We start from the raw sequence: 10,691 nt of genomic DNA on the forward strand, positions 1-10,691 counted from the left end.
TGCTAATTTCTCTCCCTGCTGAGGCATTCAGTCTTGGGTGAGAACATTGAGGACCTTAAACCCTGAGCCAGAACCACTGTTTTGCCAGCTGCGTTCCACTTCGCTTGATTTTGAGAACCTTGGAAATGCACCCCAGAGGACAGCACGGCACTCCCCAATTGCATTCCTCCTATGTTCCCATCTGCGGAAAATTCTGCCCATCAACCTGAGACTCTTAGAAGCAGATTGTGAGCTCCGTTATGTACCGCACCCTAGAGTTGGTCAAGCCTTTCACTTGTATCTCATTTGATAGTGATGATGCAGTTAGGGTATGTGTCGTTATCCCGTTTCACAGATGCGGAAACTGAGGTTCACCGTGGTTGAGAGACTTGCTCAAAATCACACACTGAGTCTATGGTAAAGCCAGTCCTCAAACTGGAGCTGTAAATGCCAAGACTCTTCTTTTTTTTTCTTTTTCTTTTTCTTTTTTCTTCTTGCTGACTCCCTGGTTCTTAAACCACTGACACAGAATGAAACCAGAATATCAAAATGCTCTCCGAAGCCTGGCAGAGCAGATAGATGCCTGTGTTGGCTCCAGGCCCAGAAGAACCCAGGATACCTTCCTCTCATTCCCCTGCTGGCTTCGACTTCTGTCCCTCCAAAATCAGCACAGCAGGAAGCCTCACGAGGCCAGCAGCAGGGCCTTTGGAAACTCTTATCCAATTACCATTTTAATTAACATCAGATTGACATAATGACAGCCCAGCTCCCCAAGTCTAGGCTGAGCTGCACTGATATTCATTTGGGGGCTCACAATTGGAGAAGCTCTTTTTTAACCCGCTGAAAACTTTTCTAATCATTTGAGGACAAATGGTAACAATCATACAATCCAAACTCGAAACAATAGGGTGGAAAATTGCTATTCTAAGGAAGATTCTGAAGCAGATTGCCACCAGGACCACACATGGTTAACCCAGGCTGGGTTGGCCACCCTGGAGAAGCAGGGCTGTGTACACTGTAGTCTGTGGTGTCCACTTGACCGTGACCATTCACACATCATTCATTCATTCACTCACTCATTTTTTCACACATTCTTTCACCTGTTCTAATTTTTACTCTTGCTTCCATTTTCTTATGCATTCATTAACTTAGCCTTCATCTGTTTGAGGCAGGAGATAGATGGGCTCCAGGATAGACATTTACAACTGGCCTCCTGTTTACATTTCCTGGGATGAGAAGAAGATGGGCTCCAGGCCAGACATTCATTATCAGCCCGCTGTTTACATTTCCTGAGGCAAGAGACAAACGGGCTCCAGACTACATATTTATGAGTGGACTCCTATCTATTATTTGAGATCTGCACTTCGATATAAGAAACAGCAACAGGAATAGGGTAGATAACTGGACACTGGACACTTTTATGGCAGGGACAGGGAGGGGCTAAACGCTGTTAAAAGATCACGAGGTCGTACATTTCCCATCCTTGGGGCAAGGGAGACATTGCACATGTGCAGAAAGCCTCCTTGGGGGTCAAAAAGGAGGGGGCACCACCCCATAATATGTGATGCTAAGGCCATCCCATAGGCCTCTGGGCTGGAATCCATCTTGGAAAAAAGTTGCGCACGCGTGTTGGGGCAGGTCCTAGGGCAGGTCAGGTGTGGAAGAAGAAACCAGATGATTGGCCAAAGGTAAACAAAAACCTGGAAGACCTGCCCTATATAAATGACCTAACCGCCTCTTTACTGCACCCCTCCTCATTAGGGAGGACGCCCACACCCTTTCTCCCCGGGAGTGCATCTCTGCCTTGCTTCTGTCTTAACTGTCTCTCTGTGTGCTCTCCCACTTGTTGTTGTGCTATGTCTCTAATAATAAACTTAATACCTGTTTTTACAGTTTTTGCCTCCTTGAGAAATGCATTTTTCAGCGAGGGCAAGAGCCAGGGAAAAATAGCTTCTAGCCTCTAGCCCTCGCTGTTCTGGTGGCTAGGATTCCTGGTTTTCATCCAGGCTACCCAGGTTCAATTCCTGGGCAGGGAATTAAGATCTCCCTTCATGCCACCACTCACTGCTGCCTCTCCGAGATCATATTCACTCTTCTGTTCTACATTTTATTCACTCACTCATCCATTCATCCAACAAATATTTTATGAATATCCCTGTGCCAGACACAGTTCCTATAAGTATCTGCTTGCATCTGCTTCAGTCCTAGACATCACTGGCTGGGTACAAAGGAAACACCTGCCCTTGCAGAGTTTACAAAACTATCCCCAGCTCAAGAAGAGCTGCAAAGGGAAAGGTATTATGCTGGATACCTTTACCTGTTCCATAAGGATGATACAGTTGTTAAAAAACAAGATTCAACCCAGTAAATTGTAAAGATCTAATTGGCTTTATTGAACAATTCATGAACGGGGCAGAATCCCTGTCTAACAAGTAGAGGGGATCTCCAAAGGGCTACAGGAGGGTAAGGTTTCTAAAGTCTGGAAAAGGAAGTAATAAATAGGAAAAAGGATTATTTCAGATTAGGTCATCTCCCTTTTGGGAAAAAAGGGTCCTATTAGGCAGGTTACCTCATCTTCCTTTGGGTTATCGAGAGGGCCCATGTGACAGATTACCACATTGGTACTGACCAGAAAATTCCTGACTGACCAGGAAAAAATCCTGGCCACATTTCTGGGGGAGGATGAAGCTTCAATTAGGTTAGGTATTAAGCCCCAGTTTGGTCGTGTGGCCTAGCCTAAGTGACTCCACTTCGACCTGTGGTTTTCTTTTTAACAATTCCCCCCTTTTGATCAGACTCTCAGCTTAACTGAGAGATGTGATCAAAATGTAAGGCTCTAGCACCACTTTCAGTTTCTGCTCTAAAGTTCTCAGGGTTTTTTTGTTCCTTTGTCTGACATCCATAGGTTATGGTGTTTTTGCTTAACCCCTGTGGTATTCACTGGTCACAGCTCCAGTTTCACAGTCTTTAAGTTGGTCATTCTCCTCACTTCTCTTCTGAAGTTCCAGTCTTAGGGAGATCATTTGGTTGGTGGTCAGCAGCTGTGAATGTGCATTTAAAGCTTTTGAGAGAATATAATGCACCAGGGAGATTACAATGATTATAATAAGTCAGATAAGCCCCAATGCTTGGAGTGCACTTTGAGCCATTGTCCCCAAGACCCAAACCAATGAAATCAAATAAGTCAACAAAAGACCCGCTAAAGAAGTTACCTTTGAAAGCCAAGTGGTTTTGCTCAGTGGGTCTTATGTAACTTAGGCTCAGCTTCCCCCGAAGGGTCATCCAGGTGCAGCTGGTGGTGTGGCCACAGCACGGACACCTCGCCCAGCTAGTACACAATCAAGAGCTATCCTATTATCAAGAACAACTTTGACCGAAGAGACTAAGGGTCTTTGCTGGGCAGCTGTTGTCTTAGCAATGGAATCTGCAATATCTTCAAGAGTTAAGGACAGGTTTCTAATCATATTCTCATTTACTCATAACCAGAGAAGTATGGCCCTGCCAAAGGAAGGGGGTCTTGAGACATGAATGCCTCCTGGCAATTCCTTTCTAACTCAGTGGTGTAAACCCAGGGAAGTCAACAAATGAGATGAGTTACCTCACTTGTGGAAAGTTAGGGGCAGAGTTAGATAACCCAAGAGGCATTGCCCAGCTGTGCCCCAGCCCTCTAGGCATCCATAGGCCCGAGGAGAGTGAAAGCAACCACAGAGAGAGAGAGAAATCATGTTGGGGTACAGACCGTTCCCGTTCAGGGTACCATTAAGGGACTCATTTCCAGGGTTTGCTGCATTTACCCATCCAAGCCAGGGGTCAGTCAGGTCTCCAGACTACTTAGCTAAAGAGTCATCCTAAATGCCTTACAAATATGGGTGCTGGTGGTGAGATCTCTTAGCGAGTGAGGGCAAATCTAGATCATCATGGGAACGTGGAGGTGCAAATGTACCAAGATTTATGTAGATATCTGTGTCTAATTGAGCACATGTAGTTGTGATAGGAGAAAGGAAAAAAACAAGGCACAGGATGTTTTGGCAGGAAGAGTTGAACTTGATTTCCAAAGAGAGTTCCAAGGGGGATCAGTTATAGTTTGCAGTGACATTAAGAATAGAAGAGAAATTGGTCACAGGGAGGACCAGGTGATCTCTAACATCATGGGTAGATCGGAATCTTTGGTGACAAATCCAGCAATCTGACAGGTTACCTCCTTGCCCTGGAGATACAGATGAGGGTGTTATCTTTCCAAGCCAACGCCAGAGTAAAGAAAAGAAAAAGAAGGAGAAAGAGTTTCCTGTTTAGCTAAAGTATGAAGCCTTGATTCGGCTGCTCCTCTTCCTTGTCAGTTTGACTTGCGGTTCTCTAGCATCTGTACGGGACTAGATGTCAGGTGGAGCCTTCCTTAGCTGTGAGGTGTGTACCCCAGGCTCAATGCCCTCTAGTTTCACAGCTGTGTTAGTGGTCGGGAATGCTAGGTAAGGTCCCTTCCAGTGGGGCTCCAGGGCTGTCTTCGTCTTTTGACGTTTCTAAAATACCCGGTCACCAGGCTCCAAACTGCGACCAACAGGATCCCTTGAATTGAAATCCAGGAAAGCTTCTTTAATTTGTGGATGATAGCTTTAAAATAAGACATTTAAAGCCTTACAGTAGCTGGTCATATTAATATAAGATAGCAAGAGGTCAGTAGGAAGTTGTACATCAAGAGACATTGGTCTACCTGTGACTGTCTCATGTGAAGTGAGTTTATGTTTGCCAAAGGGGTACTGCAAATAGTCAGCAAGGTCAGAGCTAACACCTTAGGCCAAAGGAGTCCAGTAAGTTTCAGCGAGTTTAGAGATTTTAAGTTTGAGGATCCCATTAGTTCTCTCGACCTTACCTGATGACCGAGGGTGACAGGGTCTGTGATAATTCCAAGAAGTTTGCAGGGTTTTCGCTAAGGTTCCTATGATTTGCCCAGAGAAGTGGGTGCCTTGATCACTGGAGACCATGGAAGTTTTATCCCAAGTGGGAAACATATTTTCTAACAGTTTCTTTGCCACGATGAGGGCATCAGCCTTGTGGCAGGAAAAGGCTTCAACCCATCCAAAAAACATACACACAATAACAAGAACATAATAATAGCCCATTCTAGGTGGCAATTGAATGAAGTCCAGCTGCAGGTGTAAAATGGTCTGGGGGAGGAGACATGAGGCCACTGGGAACAAAAATAGTTTTCCCAGGATTAGGGACCCGACAGGTCAGACATTGCTGGTAGACTGTTTTCACAAGTTGGTAAACGTCTCCTCACCGATGTCTATTCATAATTTGTGCCATCTTAGCTGCACTATGGTGGGTGAAGGAATGCCGAAACCAAAAAATGAGGTTTTCCAGGGGGACGCGAAGAACCAAGTGGCCATCTTGATTTTCTCATAGCCCTGACTGTTTATTTAATTTAGAACCATTGTTTGCCCATCTTAATTCTCTGACTCAGGAGCAGACTGTTGCCTTGTTATAAGGACATCAGGATGCCAAAAGTCTGGCAACAAAGGGGGTCGTTTTTTGCAGAAGCAGAATGGACTTTATGCACGTGTGCCACAATCTTTATAGACTCTGTTGATGAAGGAGTCTTTCATACCCTTCGCATGAAAGCCAGCCAGGGTGTCTCCCTGATACTCAGGTTCAGTCCTTTTAGTGTGAGCCTCAGTTTTGATGACAGCAATTTCAGAAGCTAAGAGAATGGCAGTAAAAAGTTCATTTACTTATTGTCCGTGTTTGATTGGGGTCCCAGAGGAAGAAAACCCCTTTGTTTTCATAACACCCCCAAATCACGGACAGCACCAAAGGCATACCAGCTGTCAGTATAAATATTAACGGTTTGTCCTGATAACTGGCACAGAGCTTGATTCATTGAGCTGATTTAGCTTGTGGGAGACTTTCCCTCTCAAGTAGTTCATTTTGGGTAGCAACAGCATCACCAGCATGGAAATTCCCTTACTAATTTTTTACGACGTGAACCGTCCCCAAACAAAATTAGATCGGGATTAGTTGACAGGGTGTCTGTCACAAAATGGGACGTTATTACCGTGCAGTCATGGGGCTCACCTTCCTCAGGCAGAGGTGGTAAAATAGCAGGATTAAGGACGTTGCAATGTTTAAGATGCAGATTAGGTGGTGAGAGCAGAAGAATCTCACAGGAGGTTAGTCTGCTTGCAGAGAAATGTCCTAAGGTTACATCTGGTGAAGCTGCCACTAACTTTGCAGCTGTGGATATAGCTTTAAGACAGCTGGGGTGGCAGGAACAACGGAATCAAGCTGATGCTGTAACAGGCCTGTGTTCGTTACCAGGCTCTCCATGCTCCCAGGGTCTCGTTCTCTCTCTCCTGCGCAGATAAGGTGAAAGGTTTTGAATAGTGAGGTAGCCCTAGGACAGGAGGTTCTTGTTTTAGTCTTAGAAAGGCCTACCCATGTTTTTCTTCCCATGGAAGGGGTTCAGGGACAGAAATTTTAGTAAGTTCATAGAAAGGGGAAGCTAATAGGGAAAAATTAGGAACTCGTAGTCGGCAATACCTGCTGGGCCTAGAAATCCATGAAGCCGTTGCTTAGTTTCGGGCCTTGGAAGTCCTTGGTTTAGCTTAATTCGTTTTGGAGACAGCTGAATTCCTCCAGTGCTTACATTATGACTCGGTAATAAAGTGTCTAGAGATAATTGTAACTTTTACTTACAGCAAATAAGTGGAACGCTTTATGGATGCCTCTTTGGTAACTGAGCACAGCAAGAGGTCATCTACATGCTGTAGAAGGTTGATTTCCTGACACTGGAGGGTCTTACATCTTGGTGGAGAACTTGGGAGGAACAGGAGGGGGCCTCAGTGAACCCTTGAAGCGTGACTGTCCGGGTATATTGTTGATGGTTCCAAGTCAAGATGAATAGATATTGGCTGTTGGGGTCCACAGGGATGCTGACAAAGGCTGAGCAAAGGTCCACAGCATTGAACCCTTTTGAGTCTGGTGGAACTTGTGATAAAAGGAGGTTCAGGATCAGAACCACCGGGAAACAGGGAACAACTATCTTGTTAATAGTTCTCAAGTCCTGGACGAATCATCATCCCACCCATTCGCTATACTGGGAGGATCTGCGTGTTGCAGGGGCCGGTACAGAAATGATCAGCCCCGGGGTGATTAAGTCTTCTGCTATGTGACAAGTTGAGAGGCCTTGTACAGCCTCAGGCTTCAGTGGATATGAAGCAATTTAGGAAGAGGTTTAGTCATATCTATCTGAATCTTTATAAGCTCCGCACTCTTTATTTTCCCAATGTCAATATTAGACTTCTGAGCACCTTGATTAAATTAGCCGACTTTTGTTGGAGTTTCCCTTCTATTTTTTTTTTTTTTTTTTTTTTTTTTTTTTTTTTTTTTTGCAGTGCGCGGGCTTCGTTGCTGCTGCGGGCCCTCTCCAGTTACTGCAAGCGGGGGCTACCCTTCATTGCGGTGCGCAGGCCTCCCATTGCGGTGGCTCCTCGCTGCGGAGCACAGGCTATAGGCGTGCGGGCCTAAGTAGTTGTGGCACACAGGGTCAGTAGTTGTGGCGCACGGACTCAGCAGCCGTGGCACACGGGCTTAGTTGCTCCGCGGCATGTGGGATCCTCCCGGACCAGGGCTCGAACGCTTATCCCCTGCATTGGCAGGCAGATTCTCAACCACTGCACCACCAGGGAAGCCCCGGAGTTTCCCTTCTAAATCAGGAACAAATTGTAAAGAACAAAAGATCAGGTTCAAGTTGGTCTGGAAATTCTAAGGTGGAGTCTCCATTGAAAGCAAAACGTCTCCGCCCTTTTCATTTAGAAAGGAGATCTCTACCTAATACATCAACTGGGGCTGTGTCACAGGGCAAAAAAGAATGCTTTTCAGTAAAAGTCCCAGAGTCACTTGTACTGATTGAGATAGAAATTCTCTCTACACTTTACTAGGTATCCCAATTATGGAAAACTTACCTTTACTCCCAGGGATTTGTTGTCCTACAAGAGTGAGTTTAAAGTAGAAAGCATAGCTCTGGTATCAATTAGAATTTGGCAAGGTTTCTATTATTTTTAATTTTATTTTCCCCTTGACCATTTAAGGGAATTACTGGTAATAGTTTACCAGAGGGTCCCTCGGGGTCCCATCAACTCTGGAAGGAAGCCATACTGAGGCCCTCCCTTGAGGGTAGATATGGGGACACTCAATTTGAAAAAGTTGCAGATGACCTTTGACCACCAGCCTTTGGACCAGCATTTTGACCAAGCCTTTGATGATGATATCAGTTGCAATTTCTCCTCTTTTATTTTTTATCCTGTTTATTTGGGTCCTGTCTCTTTTTTCTTAATGATCTTGGCTAAAGGCTTATCAATTCTGTTTATCTTTTTTAAGAAAACCAGCTCTTGGTTCCATTTATCTTTTTCTACTGTTTTTGTTTGTTTTTGTTTCATTTTGTTTGTGTGTTTTGGTTTGGTTTGGTTTTGGTCTCTATTTTATTTATTTCCACTCTGATCTTTGTTATCTCCTCCCTTCTGCTGACTTTGGGCTTTGTTTGTTCTTCTTTCTCTAATTCCTTTAGATGTTAGGTTAGGTTGTTTATCTGAGATTTTACTTGTTTCTTGAGGTAGGCTTGTGTCACTATAAACAGAACTGCTTTTCCTGCATCCCATAAATTTTAGAACGTTGTATTTTTATTTTCATTTGTCTCAAGATATTTTCTGACTTCCTCTTTGGTTTCTTTGTTGACCCAGTAGGTTTTTAGTAGCATGATGTTTAGTCTCCATGTGTTTGTGTTTTTTCCATTTTTCTTCCTGTAAGTGATTTCTAGTTTCATATCATTGTGGTTGGAAAAGGTGCTTGATATAATTTCTATCTTCCTAAATTTGTTGAGACTTGTTTTGTGGCCTAGCTTGTGACCTATCCTGGAGAACATTACACATGCACTCAAAAAGAATGTATAGTCTTCTGATTTTGGATGGAATGTCCTATAGGTATCTACTTTATGCAACTGGTCTAATGTGTCTCCACCCTGGAACTGGTTTCACTCCCTTGCAAGTGTGCCCACGGATGCATGTGCTGGGTATGTCTGCGTCCACCCTGGTCAGGGGCAGGGTTGGGGCCCGAGCCAACTCTGTTCCCTCTAAGTGTGTGCACTTTCACTGGCAAGGGCAGCCTGAGTGGAGAGCAACGCTGGAGCAAGAGTGGCTGGAGCAGGAGTGCTGTGTAGGGTGGGGGGTACACTGGGGCAGTCCTGGCAAGCTGTCAAGAGCACCGGGCAGTTTTCCGTCTGCTCACCTCCACAGTGTGACTGGGAGCAAAGCAAGTTTGTGCACAAGCTTTTCAAGAGTGGAGTCTTGGTTTCTCATAGCTCTCAGGTAAGCCCACTGGTTTTCAAACCAGCTAAGGGACTTGTCTTCCTGGTGTCAGACAGTGGTGCCCAAGGTGGAATCTGGGGAAGGATTCCAAACAGATGGGGAATTGCAGACCAAACTGCTGGAAGCTCCCAACATAGAATCTGGGAACAGAGCCAAGGGCTGGGGTTCCCAATCAAATGGGGAATCGTGGCCCAAACTACCAGCAGTTCCCAAAGTGGAACTAGTGATTCCAGACAAATGGGAAACTGGCTGGAAAACCAATTAGATCAGGAGCTCAATGCAAACTGGACAGGGCTCAGAACTAAGAGGAACTTACCCAAGGCCCTCAGAATTAGCAAGGAAGGCAGTGAACCTAAAAATGTGTTCATCGATACCACACCCCATGTTTCTTGTTGTCCCCAAGTGCCATCAGAAGTTTGCTTTGGATCCTGTCTCTGCCACCAAATCTATTAAAAAAACAAAGTTCAAGCCAGTAAATTTTAAAGATCTAATTGGCTTTATTGAATGATTTATGAATCGGGCAGCATCCCTTCTAACAAGAAGAGAGGAGCTCCAGAAAACTACAGAAGGGTAAGGTTTTTAAAGGAAGGACAAGGAAGTCATAAACAGGGAAAAAAGATTAGGTCATCTCCCTTTTGGAAAAACAGGGTCTCATTAGGTGGGTCACATCACCCTCCTTTAGGGCATGGAGAGGGCCCATGTGACAGATTGCCTCATTGGTGCTGACCAGAGAATTCCTGACTGACTGGTTAAAACTATATTTCCGGGGGAGGTTGAAGATTCCGTTACGGTAGGCATCAAGCCCCAGTTTGGTGGCGTGGCCTAGCCTAAGTGACTCCACTGGGACCTGTGTTTGTTGGTGGCGGTGCCGTTTTTAACATAGGAATACAGGCGTGGAGCAAGGGAGGGATGTCTGGAGGGCAACCCACTCAGGGAAGGGCCTTGACGAAGACGAGGGTTCAAGACTGACAATAGGGAGTGAGCAGGTGGAAGAATAGACATGAAAGCCCCTTGATGAGGAAAAGGTCACAGCCCCATCTGATGGGGGTGTGCTAGGAGGCTGGAGGTGAGTCAGGGGCACAGGGAGGGGCTGATGCTGACCCAAGGGTCTTGAGTCCCAAGTGAGTGTGTCCTTCAAAAACAGTAGTTCTCAGACCCTGACCTGCAGAAGAATGTGTTACCAAACTAACCTGGATGGTTGATTTTTTTTTTTTCTAACTCAGGAGGAGAACACTAAAGCTGAAAGGTTAATATTTCAATTAATAGTTTCCTACTGGGCCTCCCTGGTGGCGCGGTGGTTGAGAGTCCGCCTGCCGATGCAGGGGACACGGGTTCGTGCCCCGGTCCGGGAGG

The sequence above is a fragment of the Lipotes vexillifer genome, unplaced genomic scaffold, assembly GCF_000442215.2.
Source record: "Lipotes vexillifer unplaced genomic scaffold, Lipotes_vexillifer_v1.1 scaffold1580, whole genome shotgun sequence".
NCBI classification, from domain to species: domain Eukaryota; kingdom Metazoa; phylum Chordata; class Mammalia; order Artiodactyla; family Lipotidae; genus Lipotes; species Lipotes vexillifer.